This window comes from Parasteatoda tepidariorum, chromosome 6, assembly GCF_043381705.1.
Source record: "Parasteatoda tepidariorum isolate YZ-2023 chromosome 6, CAS_Ptep_4.0, whole genome shotgun sequence".
In the NCBI taxonomy this organism is placed as follows: Eukaryota; Metazoa; Arthropoda; class Arachnida; order Araneae; family Theridiidae; genus Parasteatoda; species Parasteatoda tepidariorum.
In genome coordinates, this window is record NC_092209.1 from 92,844,909 (window position 1) to 92,861,849 (window position 16,941).

Genomic DNA, 16,941 nt, shown 5'->3' on the forward strand with positions numbered 1-16,941 from the left:
AAGTCATGCCATCACAATTTTGATCCTCGGCGGAAGGGATAGCTCCCCTGCTTTGGTAGTACGACGACCTGCACGCGAAGTCTAACACTTTACGGTAGAACAGTTTAACGAGGACCCATACCGCACACCCTCGGTCCCTAAGAAACAAACCCGCACACTGACTACAGCCAGTGATGCTTGACTTCGGTGATCTGCAGGGAACCGTGTCCTTATGATCAGTCCACTGCGGTACAAACTCTGAATATGAGAATGTTAAATAAGAGTAAAGAAAAAAAGTTACTTCTGCACCTGAAAAACCTTTTTTTTTTTTTTTTTTTTACAAATTCCTACTTACGTATTGACATTATGACAATGGAACTGCACATGAAAGTGCAAAACATCAATGATATCAGTTTACAATATCTTAAAGAGGATATTTGACAGAAAAAAAAAAATTACTCATGTTTTTCACTTTTGCCTAAGTCCACAGTTGTTCCTCTTCTTCTCTAAATTTAATACTAATCATAAAATGCCAATTTCATAAAACCTCTTGAATTCGGTTAAAATATCGTTGGGAAGGTTTTTTCAAGACAAACCCTTAAAAAGATGAATACTCATTAGTTTTAAATCTAAAAGTTTTAACACTTCTTATGAAATTGAATTAAAATTATAGGATTTTAATCATCGCATATGCCCACGTTTCAAAATATCATAATTGAAGAATTATCCAGAAATTATTTTTTTAGTTACATTGATTAAAAAATGAAATTGCCTTCTCCCAATTATGTTAAGGGTCCTAATAAATATAGCTATGTTTTGAAAGGAATTTGATGTCGTGTAATCATATAATGACGAAACAACTGTGGCAAAACAGTTATGACCCAAGACTAATTTAATTTATTTAATTCTTAATATTTCAAAATGGAATATGAGTAAAAGCTTTTATGCTAATTGAAAAAAAAGTGTATTTAAAGGTTTTTCTTGACAATGAATTTTAATTTTTTCTTATTTCTAAGCTGAAAAAAGGAATAACTTTGAAAAAAAAATATTTCAATGAATATCTCAAACATTGGTTACAGTAAAGATTATCTTCACAATTAAAAAAATATATATGTAAATCTCATAACTGTAGGAAAAGAAATAAAAAAAGTGGAAAGTTTTTTAATCTTAAATATTATATAATTTCTCAACTTGTTCTACTTTGATTTTCATGGTTTTATATCGAAATTATTAAGTTGGAAGGAAAATTAATATTATTTAATTAATAAACAGAAATGTTCGCATTTTAAAATAAATAATGAATTATATCTTGATGGTTGGATAATTTTTTCCTCTAGATGTGCAGTATTTATAATTTCTGTATTAAAATTTTCAAAAATAAATACTTTAAACTCAGAAAAATTATTCATGAAAAAAGTTTTCAAACGTTTATTAATTTGAATAATACTTTGTACTATGTACTTTATATTATTACTTTATACTACTTTGTACCACGATACAACAAAAATGTTAATACAATAAAACAAAAATGTTTAAAGTTATGATCGGATTATTCAGGTTCGAGAGTGGTGTAACATCTTGGACAGCTGACCCCCGAGTACATTCCCCTCTGGCATCCGGCGTCTCCCCACGAAATTCTAAGAACTCGATGCACCTGCAAAAAGAGGAGAAAGACTGCTCTGTAAGAGAGGAGACAGGCAGTCTGGTGAGCTGACCTTGTGCCGTCTCGATTTGAGAACTTTTTATTATATAATTTTGTATTCGGTAGAAGTGATGATAATTGTAAATAACGGTGTATATAATTGTAATACAACCTTGTACATACAAAATTTACCCATAAAACTTTATTAAAAGTTTTGTTTGTTTTTTATAAGAGTTTTAGTTCAACCTGAACAAGTAACGAAGTCGTTACAGTGGCAATTTAGACCAACGTTTTACGGCTACAGAACCCTAAAATGACGGAGCATTGTTTTAGGAGAACCTCAAATATATTTAAATAAAATTTATTTGCAGTGTATTGACCAAAGAAAGACTACAATTAATTTGGTAACATTTAATGCGAAAGATAAAATTTGTACAGTAACCGTTTTATCAATAAAACTCTTAAAATTATTGATTTTATGTCAAAATTTTCAAGTCGGGAATAGTATCTACTTTAATTTTGAATTTGTTTTTGTTGCATACATTAGCTAAAAATGAATAATTGCGTTTTCGAAAAGAAAAAATAACTCTCATAAACATTAAGAATATTTATTAGAGAAACATAACTCGTTATTCTTAATTTGGGTCATTTCATTTTGAATTTAAATGTTCGACGAGGAATATGGATGCAATTTTTTATAAATTTTGCCACTTCTTTTCCACTTAAATACTTTCATAAAAATAACCAAACTCTCAAAGAAACTAGGGTCTATTGTTTAGGTATAAATATAATTTCAAGTTTCAAAAAAATTTAAACTCTTGGAACTCCTGTGACGCTTCCACGGTGCCCCAGGGTTCCACGAAATATTATTTGGGAACCGCTGATGTAGACGATAAATGGCATATTATATTATGTAGCGATTGCATATTAACGTCATTTTTGAAAGTTCTGTCGTCATATAAATTTTTTTTTCCCCCGCATAGAATGCTATTATTATAACTGCTGTAAGTTTGAAACTGTCACTCACGACTGTTAGGTTAAGTTTAGCTTATCTAAAGCCAGCGCTGTCTATGCTTAATAGGAAAATGGCGCAAAACGTCAATGGGGTGGAAAGTCACAGTTTTGGGAAAAGCGTTTTTGGTAAAAAATTTTAATATACTGTCCCTGGCCGGGATAGCCTGGTTGGTAGGGAACTGGGCCCATGTCCCAGGGGGCGTAGGTTCGATCCCCGTCGAACGAAGGCTCCCCGTGTAGTAAATGGTGACTGATGAACGTTAAATCTGTCGAGTCGCAAAGTCCTCCTTGTTCCCATAACAAATCATAACTCTGGGAGTACTGATCCAGGAGTTCCCTTGTCTTCTGGATTGGGTTCAAAATGACGAGTGGTCGTAAACCCATAAAATTGGGTCGGCTGTCCAGCGACGGTATAAATATAATCTTAGATAAAAGTAATGTAATAAAAATAAAATAAAAACTTTAAAGGTTCCTTCGTAAAAAAGATTTCAGCAGCTCGTTAAGAGTATGTTTTATATTTATGGAATTCTCTGAATTAATGAATGCATTTATTAAATGTTCTAAAGCAGGGGTGAGCAACCTTTTTAATCAGCGGGGCAATTAAGATTTTAAAATTTTTTCACCGGCCGCACATAAAGTAACACTCATTAATAATTTACAAAACTTTGTAGTAAACATTAGAATAAAAAAATATAAAATTTAAAAAAAAAAATAAAGATTTTACATGCAAATTTTAATGCAAAATAAAAAACAAACCAGAAAAGAACAATAAAACGAATTTACTTGAAATTTTTAATGAGAAATTTAGCACTGTTTTTTCGATACAAGCTGATCAATATCAGTCGGAATTGAAGAGGTAGCTACACGTACGCAGCTTTCTAATCGTGCATCATTCAGTCTTGATCGGTGGTCATTTTTGATTAATTTCATGGCTGAAAATAATTGTTCGCAAACATACGTACTTCCGAACAGAGACTTCATTTGCTTCGCATTTTTCGTCAAAAGCGGAAATTTCTCATGGCTCGAGATTTATAAAAATTTTCGATGTTTACTGAGAAAAATACATTTTTTAAATCTGTATTATTCTGCATGTCAATCACTTCCATTTGAAAGTCTTCGGGAACTGTATCCACACCGATGGCGAGAAAAACATTTTCGTGGAAACCGCTGTCTTCTCAGCTTTGAACATTTGGAAGCGTAATAGAAATTCGTTGATTAAAATGTCTATATATTGTGCGTATTTTTGAGAAGTGGTAACGTTTTCTTTTTGTATATATGGAAGGTGAGACATATTATTCTGCAAAAGCTGCTGTTTCCACAATTTTAATTTGCGTTCAAAGCCCTGAATTGTGAATAAACTGTCCTTTGCCTTGAAGTTCCACATTCGATGCTGAGTCGTGTCGATAAGAAACCCAAAATCTCGCATCCATTTTTTATTACTAAAATGAGGAAAGGCTTATCCAAGTACAATTGTATTTCGCTTTTTAAGTTGTATACTCTTTTTAGCATTACACCTCTACAAGCCAACGTACAACGCACGTCGCCATATTCAGTTTCTAAATCTTTCAGGAATTCTTTAAATTTACGGTGATTTAACGTTCGCGACTTCATAAAATTGATTAGTTTAATTATTGGTACTGTGACATTTAGCAAACTCAATCTTTTCTCACACAAATTTTCCTGGTGAATTATACAATGGTTCATTGACGTCGTCAGACAAAATTTATTGGGGGGGGGGGGACCATACTTAAGATTGTTATTTTCAAGTTTCTTGAGAAAAAGAGAAAAATATTGCCATTACCCTTGCCCTTATTATGTATGTATGCATGTATATATATATATATATATATACACTCAGAGAGAAAGAGAATTAAAGAAAAGAGGAATTTACAAAGAAAAGTGAAGAAATCGATAAGTTTTATTGTCTGTGCATACGCTGCAAGTACATAGATCCCATATAATTGCATAATAAAATGAAAAAACAAGTAAAATAAATATAAAAGGCAACAAACATTAAAGGAAAAACACTTTTCAAGGAAAAAAGATAAACTGCCAAAAATAGAAAAATTATTTAAAAAATTCATATAAACATTTAAAAAGCAAATAAATAAAAAGCCAGTAAACAAAATAACGAAAAGTTATAATCTCGCTGTCAGCTCACACGATTATATCCGCAAATTATAGTCTATGAAACGGCTTTGAAGTTTCAAGAGAGTAAATATTTCAGAGAAATTCTGTTTCAATTTTATTTCGTCTCTAAATTATTAAAAAAAAAAAAAAGAAATTCAAATTTCTAATTATAAAATTGCTAATAAGCTAAAGATTATTTTATGTTATCTTAAAATTTCACTAATATTATTTTTGAAATTCGTAGTATATCTTGATGCGTATAATATCACATTTTCCGATGGAAATATTTATACATTATTTAACAGCAAAATGTTTTTTAAACAAGTTGAGATTAAGGAAATAAAAACTTAAATAGAATGTTACTCTTAAAATCTTTTAAGTATTTTAAAAAAATATATCGAAGTCATAACTTTTCCCATTTCATTCATTCTACACATATTCATGTATTGAGCTCATAAAACTTCTTTAATGTTCATGAAACTGCATCAAGTTAGGAAACAATATCGCAGAGAAAACTTAACTGATCCCTTTGTATAAGCTCTTATAATAATTTTTCCATAAATCCGAGTAACTCTGACATTCTTTTATATTCATAAGGTTATATTTTTTATTTATTTTTTGTCAAGTAAAACCCAAAGATATTAAGTAAGAATAAAACTTCCGTTTGTGAGTGCAAGGGTTTCATAATTTAATATTTTATAAGAACTTCCCCTTTGAAATTGCAAATGATGAATGCAATATGGGCAAAATGCTATATCTAGCAAAATTTATCCTTTTATTTGCATGGTACTAAAAAAGCACAAATTGAAATTCAAAGAATTACTGAGTCTTTAAAGTTATTGGATAATGTTTNTATATATATATATGTATATATATATATATATATATATTACAGACAGAGTTCAGTAACTCAAATTTTTGCTGTATAGGCAGAAACCGCAGAATAGTGTATGATAACAAAATTTTGACAAATTAATATTTTATTTATTGATAATTACTATTTTCACTTTCCATTTTTTGATTAAATGATTATTTCTTCTTTTTCTAATAAATTTTTGATAAAATAGCATTATTTAAAAACAAAATTTCATCAATTTTATTTTTTAACTTTTGAACCTTTCATATTTTTGTATTCTATGCTTGATTACTATATAATGTATGAAATACTGCAAATTTATTCTATGATTATAAAAGGAATTGTATCATAGAAACGACTAAAACTAAACAAATTGATATTAATTAATAATTAGGTATGCCCTCCCCATTGTTTTGACGGTGGATGAAAAATAAACACTTGAAGAAAAGATACAGAAAAAACACCTCATAAGTAACTAGATGAATTTAACAGCCTACTCAATGGGCCCGATAAACCACAATTAAAAGTAATGAAATATTTATTCAAATGAAATTATAAATATTTTTTTAAAAATTTTAATACATGAGGATTAATTTAAACACTTCATAGTATTTAGGAAAATGATTACTGTTCTTAACCCCTCCACTACGCATTTCTTTAAAATAGAAGATTAACACTGGGGACCAAATTTTTCGCTGCATTTATACGAGTGCTTGATCTTACCGAATTCGGATAAGGGGATTTCAAATCTGAGATTAGTAATGTTAGAAAAGTTAGATTTTTTTTCCCGAACCAGTATTTTCGGTACAGTTTATTTATTTATTTATTTTAATTTTTTTTTGTCGGGATGTGCAAGTTTATGAAGAACGAGTAGAGGTTTATATATACATATTTTATGAAAAAATCCAATTCAAATTGTAGGTTTGTAGACATGGAAAATGTGCAGTAAAGGATTAAATAGTTTTAAAATTGTTCTTAAATTCTCTAAAACACACTTATGGCGATGTAATAATATCAAACAATGCTTTTTCGACTAGGTATTGCTTTAAAGATTCTGTTAAATTAAAATACTTTAAATTTTGTTTATATTTTTAACTAATTAAAAGATTTAGCCCCTGAGAGACTGTTGATTGATACATTATTTATAACAATACTATATATAAAATAATTAAAAATATGTAAAACTTAAAACATATAAAGTATTAAAAATATATGAAGTAATCATGTATCACATATCATTTTTATGTATCACGTATGTCCACCTTTTTAAAAAGTCTTAATTGAAAAATAAGCATAATTTCTTTAAATAATACATTGAAGTAACAGCAAAGTTACTTAAATCCAATATGCACAGCGTCTTAAAAATATAGTTTTATTTTGAAAAGAGCATTTTGTCTGCTAAAGTTTTTGATGAGAATGACATGAAATTTATAAATGCATAATATTATGTCATGTAATCTACGTGATAAAACAATCACGAATGAGATAAATTTTTTGGGACATATTTTAACATTTTAAATCGTAGTCGAATTTTTAAAGAAATATAAGAAAAAGGTCATAAAACGTTTTGCTAAAGAAAAAAAAAATTTTTTTTTTCTTCTTTACTATGAACTTGAAATGTCCTGAATTTCTGAGATGAAAGATACAACATTAAAAATAATACTAGAGAAACTATCTTTAATATTGGTTACAGTAGAGATTATCATGATTAAAATAAAAATATTCATAAAACCCTAAATTGCAAAAAAAAAGAAGGAAAAAAGTTAGAAACTCAAGAATATTAAGGCAGTTTTAATTTTAGCTATTTTCTCATCTTGTTCCGGTTCAACTTATATAGTTTTAAAAATCGAAATTGTTGTGTTTAAGAACGATAATAATATTATTCAGTTGATCGGCAGAACTAGTATTCATATTTTGAAGAAATGATAAATTATAATAATTGTGATGGGAATAATTTTTATACACATTTCATTTAATGTATTTACCTTTTTACTATTTTCAAGCAAAGAAACAGGCAAGATGAGATATTTTTGTTTTCATGGATCTCATGATCCATTTTGGTAACCATAAAAACTTCATATAAATGTACACGAGGAAATAAAAAAGACAACACATAGAACTTTTATTTTCCTTCCTCTAGCGGCAGTATTTATAGTTTCAGTATTAAAATTTAAAAAATTAATACTTCTAATTCAGAGAAAATATTTGTTGAAAATACCAAATTATGAAAATGCTAATTAGCACAAAATAATTACTTTAAAAATCCCATATTATTTTGATAAAAACGGAATAAATAAAATTACATGAAGTAAGCATTGAACACTCATACAATAAATTAAGTTTAACAAATTATCCTATTCTTAAAAAAAAATAATTTTATTAGTTTTGTATTACTGACCATAATAAAATCATATGAATTTTTTTATGAAACTTTTTGCATTTAAAATAATTCTTCATTGTTTTAATTAATTAAAATGCAAGTTAATGTTAATTATTTATATTAGGGCATAAATAATCAATATTTATGTAAAAAAAAAATTTAAATTATATGTAAATTTCCTCATAATTATGATTAAACATAAACGTGACATTAAATTTCCGAACGAAAACAAAGTTGTAGAAAGGTCATAAAAATTCTATGTTTTGATTTATAATTTTAAAAATTTAAAAGTTACATTGATTTTATAAATATAAAATAAGAAGAAACTCCGTGCGTTCAAAATAAATTCATGCACAATCAACAGTAAAACCATGAACTAATGTACTATAGAAATAAACTCAATATACAAACTATAAAACAATTCCTGCAGTATATAAACATACAAGTATAAATGTATTAAGTGATTTAGTATAAACATTTGTTTACCTCCCCAAAATTTATTTAATGATTTCTTGTGATCCAACGATAAACTTTATTACAAAAACTTTATTTAAAAAAATAACAGCTAATAATTTGAGTTAAAACAATAAATGAAACGAAATATAAAAGTAAACAGAATTATTTATATTTATCAAAATTTTAAACTGGAAGTGACTAGTTTAAATAATGATGGAATAACACGTGAACGCTTATACGTAAGAAAAGATTTAGAATGATTGTACGTCACAGAAATTTTCTTGACAAAACCACCATCAAAAAAAAAAAAGAAAGAAAAATAGAAAATGTCTACAAGAATTTCCCCCTACTGAAATCCCCCCTAGAAATTCTAGATAATTGCCAGTTTGAGACAATTTATGAATAGGTAGGGAAGGGGTCTGTTGATATTTGACATTTTAAAAAAGAGGACAAAAGAGCCCAGGGCCATAAATACGATAAAGATAATTTTAAAATCCTAAGACCATTTTCCCACATCCTTTCCCATAAGGCGGCTATTTTTGGGGTATCAAATGACTACGTGTGTGATGTTGAGGGAGAATCATCCTTATCAGTTAACACTGTGAAGAAAAGGAATGGTGGGAAGAGTGTTTTATTGCTTATTGAAGGAAAGGGTGGCAGTGACATTTCTTGTAGTTCTCTAAACACCTGTTTTATTTTTTTATACAGTGCATTTTTTTGTGTACATTTTACTTTTTATTAATTTTCTTTTAATTATATAATATAATAAGTTGCACTATGTTAAAAGAGAGAGAGAAAAAAAAGCAACAGTTATGGAAACAAAACAGAAATATTTTCTCAAAATAATGGACTCTGGCTTCCCAATTATTGGGGGGGGTCCGGACCCCTCCGACCCCTATGGTTCCGACGCCAGTGCGTTAACGAATATTTCCCTTCCTGTGACCTTCTTAATGTCTAGAAATAGCCTTCCCGATACTCCTACCTGCATGCTTGACATAGCTCGTGCTCTATCGGTCGATATACCAATAATCTTTTCTAATGAAATTGAAAAATTTTCCAACACAGACTATAGTTCATCGTAGCCGGTTGTAGTCCCTTGCATTGGAATCAGTGAACACAATTCTTCGGTAATATTAAATTTGTTGTCAATACCACGTAAAAATATAGCCAGTTGTGCTGTATCGCTAATATCGCAACTCTCATCAAGTGCCAAAGAACAGTAATCGAATTTTGCAATGCGTTCACGAAGCGTTGTTGCTATGTTCTCGGACAAGTCTTCAATTCTCCTTGCAATTGTGAATCTTGAGAAACTAATGTTTGAAATAATATTTATTTTATCAGGAAATGCTATTTCTGGCACAGCAGTCAGACATTCTTTTATCATCTCTCCATCCTCAAAGGGTTTCATTTTTTTGCCAGTACTTGACTGACAACAAAACTTCGCTTATAGGCATTCCTCTCCATTGCTTACGAATTATTATCAATAGCTCGTTTTAAGGGGATTATTTGGTTTACACTTTAATAATTTTTTATAATTTTTGGGTTCAAATGACAACTTTCATATTAATACCAAATCAAAGGATAGGTATCAAAATTTCGAAAAATATATAAATATGCTAAGAAATATCTGTAAAGTCTTTTCAAAAAATATTTTATTTTGTCCTTGTCACGCTATAACAGCTAGCACTGGTGTCGCTGAGATCGATGATGGTGTAAAATACGAAATGGGGCGGGTTAAAAATTTCTATATGTAGCCTACATATCATGTTTACTATTGTCTACTTCGCTTATAGGCATTCCTCTCCATTGCTTTCAAATTATTATTAATAGCTCGTTTTAAGTGATTATTTGGTGAACACTTTAATAATTTTCATAATTTTTAGGTTCAAATGACATCTGATTTGAAATAACAGTTGACATGTTTCACGCACTCAAAATTAGCGCTCATTTTCAAGACTTGCCAGACGTAAATGATACGTAACAAAGGCAATTGGAATTATGAAACGTTATGGGTCCAACGTGAAATGGGAAAATATAGGTGAGAAGCAAAACTAAAAGCCTTTTTTTTTATTAACGGGATATTTTTTAAAACTGCGAACGTTTTCAGTGACATTTTGCTTTAATAATTCAGTGGAAATAATTAAAATATTAAATAAATAGCGATTCGATATAAATATAATATTAGGTTTCTGAAATTGTTACTACTTTAATTGAATTTTATTTTATAACCGTCGTTGAATAGCCGACCCATTTGTACCTCACTTCTAATGTTCAACGCCGTAGCCTTGTAATTATGAACCCTATCCAGAAGACATGAGAACTCCTGGATCAAGTATTGGGAGAAATTTGCCTTCATGAAGGACTTTTCTATGGAACTAACCCACATTTGCGTTACATGGAGAAGAAAACCTCCCACGGTTCGCCTGACTGCAAGGGGAGTCTAACCCACGACTCGTCCACAATTGAGGATATTTTACGTCAGCAAGCAGAATGTGGAATACGTATCGACCAGCCATCGATGGGATTCGAACCCGGTTCACCTCATTGGAAGGCTCTATCCCCTGATGAATCACGACTCAATTTAATTGTCTTAACTCTCGGCCTTCCACGGAACACTTTTAGGGAACCGGTGTTCTGGAAAAACATGTCTTTTTTGCGACGAATTTTTGACTCGCATTATAAGGAATAACAAAATTTTAAAAATACTATCCAACAATTTTGTTAATTTGAGTGCTTGAACCGCTAATTGTTAATTTTATTCTTTGCATCCCTTTTTCATTACATTGAATCAGAATATATTGTCAAAGGAAGTAGTTTTTGTTATTTACTAAATTTAGCATTAATTTAAACATTTAAATAATTTCAGAGAAATATTTTTCTATTTATCAATTACTTTTGATATTTTAAGCCAGTGTTTCTTAACCTTTTTGGTGAAATGAACCCCTTTTAAAATTTTTTAAGAAGTCACGGACCACCCCCCCTGTGAAAAAAAATAATTAAAAGACATCCATAATTAGAAAACATTTATTTTTATTATTTTAATAGTATAAAAAATTTGTATGATTAAAATTTTTAATGTGAAGGTTGCTGCTGCTTTTCCTTAATTAACAAATTGATTTAGGGTATAGTTTTCGACAAAGCAACGCGCATGTCATGTTCAACATTCAATCGATTTCGATGCTTTGTTTTTATTGTCACCAGTGTGGAAAATCCGGATTCGCAAAGATACACCGTAGCAAACGGAATTATAGCTGCCATAGATTGCTCTACAACCAATGGGTAGGCTTCCAAACGTTTTAAAAATTAGGAGTAGTTAGCGGACCCCCAAAATGTGACTTATGGACCCCTTAGGGGTTCATGAACCACAAGTTAAGAAACCCTGTTTTAAGCATATTCGAATAGGATTTTTTTTTCATTACCTTGTGTGGAAAATGTAATTATTTGCACATCTGCATTGCTTAAAACTACCGATAGGTCAATTATTAATAGTTTTTCAGTACTTATATTTTTAATTTTACGCATTGTTTTATATTATATGTTAAATGCATCGGTCATTAAAATTCCCAAGATTGGTGGTCGCAGTGTTGTATAGAAATAAATCAGTGGTCAAGTAAAGAGTTCCCGCAACAACCTGTGTTGGGTCATGGGGGGTATGACTGCACAATTTCGTGACCAACGGCATGATTGTGACAATGTGGTAAGAACTGCGCACAGGCCCCCTTTACTTTACACACCAACTGATACCTATCGATGTAAAGTTGAGTGGGCTTCAAACCGCCTCTGGGAATCGAACCATGGCTCTTCTCAATGAGAGCTTATTGCCTTAGCCTCTGAGCCATCACGTCTCAAAACTGTGAAAGGAGAATTCCGATAATTTCCACCAATTTTTGATGTTATGAGCCAATCCACTTCAAATTTAATATATCGAAGTACACATTAAATAAATAATATAATGTAAAATATACAAAAGAGAAAAAAAAAGAAAAAAATTCAAAAATTGACCACAGCCGGGGTTCGAAACCTTGCCCCCTCCCTCCAGGCGTAAGTCACAAGCACATGGTCTTAGCCGTTGGACCACGCTTATACGGCGATCGTGCTACTACATAGCTTCAAGTACCCTCTCCCGGCAAGCTAAACAAAAGATTTATGGAGCCATAGCGACCGCACTAATTGATCTATAAAAATATACTTTGAAGGGGTGTTTCGGCTTGTAGAGGCCTACCTTGAGTCCGAGTTTTAAAATTGTAACTTAATATTAAAGGGAGTTAGTCGGTCTTGGAATTTCAAACTGCTTCCCACCATTTTATTTTATTTTATTTTTTTTTCTAATTATGCGTTCTTTCACAAAGAAAGACAATTGATTTTATACATAGAACACTTTCGTATGATAAACTATAGTGAAAATATTGTAAAACGAGTTTAAAAAAAATATATATATTATAAATAAACTAATTTTAAGGGATTTTTCCAGTTTTAAGCGTTATTTGAAGATTTCCGAATAAAAGAAAATTATTTCTTTTTATATAGGATCCCTTAATATATCGATTAAATAAATAATATGATGTAAAATAAGATGTAAAATAAACAAAAAAAAAAGAAAAAATTTTAAAATTTCACCACAGCCGGGGTTCGAACCCTTCCCCTCTGGCTCCAAGCGTAATTCACAAGCACATGGTCTTAGCCGTTGGACCACGCTTATACGGCCATCGTGCTACTACATAGCTTCAAGTACCCTTTCCCGGCCAGCTAAACAAAAGATTTAAGGAGCCATAGCGACCCCACCCCCTAATTGATCTATAAAAATATACTTTTGAGAGATGTTTCGGCTTGTAGAGGCCCACCTTGAGTCCGAGATATAAAATTATAACTTAATATTAAAGGGAGTTAGTCGGTCCTGAAATTTCAAACTGTTTCCCGCCAATTTGTTTTATTTTATTTTTTATTCCATTATGCGTTCTTTCACAAAGAAAGACAATTGATTTTATACATAGAAAACTTTTCGTATGACTAAACTATCAACGAGTTTTAAAAAAATAATATATTATAAATACAATAACTTTCCGGGATTTTTCCAGTTTTTAAGCGTTATTTGAAAATTCCCGAACGAAAGAAAATTATTTTTTTTTATATAGGATCCTTTTACATATCGAAGAGCACATTAAATAAATAATATAATGTAAAATAAGCAAAAGAGAAAAAAAAAGAAATTATTTTAAAAATTAACCACAGCCGGGGTTCGAACCCTTGCCTCCTCCCTCCAGGCGTAAGTCACTAGCGCATGGTCTTAGCCGTTGGACCACGCTTAGACGGCGATCGCGCTACTACATAGCTTCAAGTACCCTCTCCCGGCTAGCTAAACAAAAGATTTATTTAGCCATAGTGATCCCCCTAATTGATCTAAAAAAGTATACTTTGGAAGGGAGTTTCGGCTTGTAGAGGCCCACCTTGAGTCCGAGTTTTAAAATTATAACTTAATATTAAAGGGAGTTAATCGGTCTTGAAATTTGAAACTTTTTCCCGCCATTTTATTTTATTTTATTTTTTATTCCATTATGCGTTCTTTCACAAAGAAAGACAATTGATTTTATACATAGAACGCCTTTCGTATGCTAAACTATCGTGAAAATATTGTAAAACGAGTTTAAAAAAATTAATATATTATAAAGAAACTAATTTTCCGGGATTTTTCCAGTTTTTAAGCGTTATTTGAAGACTCCCGAATAAAAGAAAAGTAATTTTCTCGAAACGAATTCTTTTTTTAAAGCCTTGCGCAATTTTCAGATAAACATGGTTCCCTATTTCATGCATTTCTCAAAACTTTCACGAGTTCATTTCTTTAAGATTTATTAAAAAGTAAAGCTAAAAGTTTTAATAAAATAACTTTTTCTTGCAATCTGCGAAATTAAAGAAAAAATTTTTCAGGTATTTTTAAATCATTTGCAACAGAAATCCAACTTTTCTTGAGAGTTGAAATCCGTATTTAAAGTTAAATCTTTCGTTATTTTAACAATTCGTTTAATTAAACATTTTCAAATATCCTAATTCACTTTTTTAGAAAATCCGAACTGTTAGAAAGAAAGAATTAAAAAATTCTAATTTATCTATTAGCTCTAAATTTAAAACGTATTATAGATAGAAAAATAGAACTATTGATTTTTATTTAAATATCATTTTCTTTTTCTTGAAGTATTTTTATTTAATAATATATATACACATATATAAAATAAAAAAAAAATGAAATAACTTAAGAATATAATAAGAAATAATTGCTGCTCAGGAGCATTAGACGTTGATCTTATAAACGCTTTGTCACAGCGACATTCTCATTGTGTCATCTCGAAGGATTTGCACCAATCAGATTCGAAAAATATTTAGCGTCGTTTAAACTTTGTTTCTTTAGTAAACCTTAAAAGTAGTTGCCAGAAATCGCTACAAACCGTTTACTACACAGTCACCGTTTACTACACAGGGAGTCTTCAGTCGGTGGGGATCGAACCCAAGACCTCTTGGACATGGACCCAATGCCCTACCTACCAGGTTTCCCGGCAGTTGAAAGTTATTGGCGTAAAAGCAGTTTATGGCTAAGATGCATGTTGTTGCTGTTGCACTTGGTTCATAAAAAGTAACTTATTATGCATTAAAGCCAAAGTAATTGCGTTAGGACCGGGATAGCCTGGTTGGTAGGGCACTGGACCCATGTCCAAGAGTTCGTGGTTTCGATCCCAGGCCGACCGAAGACTCCCCGTGCAGTAAATGGTGACTGATGCACGTTAAATCTCTCGAGTCGCAAATTCCTCCATGTTCCCATAACAAATCAACACCTCTGGGGGTACTGATCCATGAGTTTCCTTGTCTTCTGCATTGGTTCAAAATGACAAGGCTACGGAGTTGAACGTTAGAAGTCGTAAACCCAAAATTGGGTCGGCTGTTTAACGACGAATATAAAAAATAAATAAAAAATTGCTCTAACTTATGTCCTTTTACCATTTTTATCAGCAACATAAATCATAAATTACGGTGTTTAATCTTTAAGCCATTTTTTTGCTACAATACGAGGACTTGATATCAAAAATGTTTGAAATGAGTCATGAATTTGAAAATCTAAAATGTAGCAGATACCCTGTTAATAAAAAATTTAAAAAATAAAACATTAAATATTGATAAATTGGTAGAGAAACAATGAAGGGTAAAATTGAAATATACCCAAAGAAACGTTTCAATTTAAACAGCAATGACTGACACTATAAATGAAACATTCTACANTAAAGATATTTTTGAAAAAAATTTTCTGAGAGTAATAAATGTACCTTTTTTTTTATTTATTTTAAAAAATAGTTTCATGAAATTAACAGAAGGCTAATGTGCGCATGCAAAATATCGATAAATCGTAGCATCATAATTATAAATTAAGCTTTTAACATCGTAAATTAAAACCATCTTAAAAAAAACTTTGCACCATTTATTTGTATCCCAGTGATTGACACTAAAAAAAAAACTAGCTGAAAGCCCCCTCCTCCCCAAAAAAAAGCTGGTCATAAATAATGCTTTTTAGTAATGCCAACAAAAGTAAGAAACAAAATATTTCAATATTCGAATTATTGTATAATCCATATGAAGTGGTTAAGAATGTGACACCAGGAATGTGACCCACACATTTCTAGCAGGTGTTGAATAGAAAAAATAACAATTATGCTTTCATCATTGTTATTCATTTTTCAAGTAGCTTGAAAATCCTTTTTCTACGTTGATCTAGTCAATAATTCGTACAGTACAGTAGTTAAAAGCATTTATGCAAAAATTGATTATTTCATTTAACTTTAGAACTTCATTGTGAGTAGTCTCCCTTTGTTTCCCTCGTTCATAACAATTATCTTTGTAAAACCATGGAAAACGAAATATTGAAAGCAATTAAAAATAATTTTAGAGATAAGTTTAACAAAATTAATTTTAAAAAAAAGAAAATTAACTAATATAAATGAATTAGCACTCATCTATTTTTGGTTTAATTGGTTGAAATTTTATTTTTTATATCCGTCTTTCAACTGCGAACCCAGTTTTTGAGCTTACGACTATTTATTTTCAACTCCGTAGCTATGTCATTTTGAACCGATCCAGAAGACAAGGAAACTCTTGGATCAGTAACTCCCAGAAGTAAGATTTATTATGGGAACATGGAGGAATTTGTGACTCGACAGCATTAACGTGCAGCAGTCACCGTTTACTACACAGGGAGTCTTCAGTCGGTGGGGATAGAACCCAAGACCTCTTGGACATGGTGCCCTACCTACCAGGCTTCCCGGCAGTTGAAAGTTATTGGCGTAAAAGCAGTTTATGGCTAAGTTGCATGTTGTTGCTGTTGCACTTGGTTCATAAAAAATAACTTATTATGCATTAAAGCCAAAGTAATTGCGTTAGGACCGGGATAGCCTGATTGGTAGGGCACTGGACCCATGTTCAAGAGTTCGTGGGTTCGATCCCAGGCCG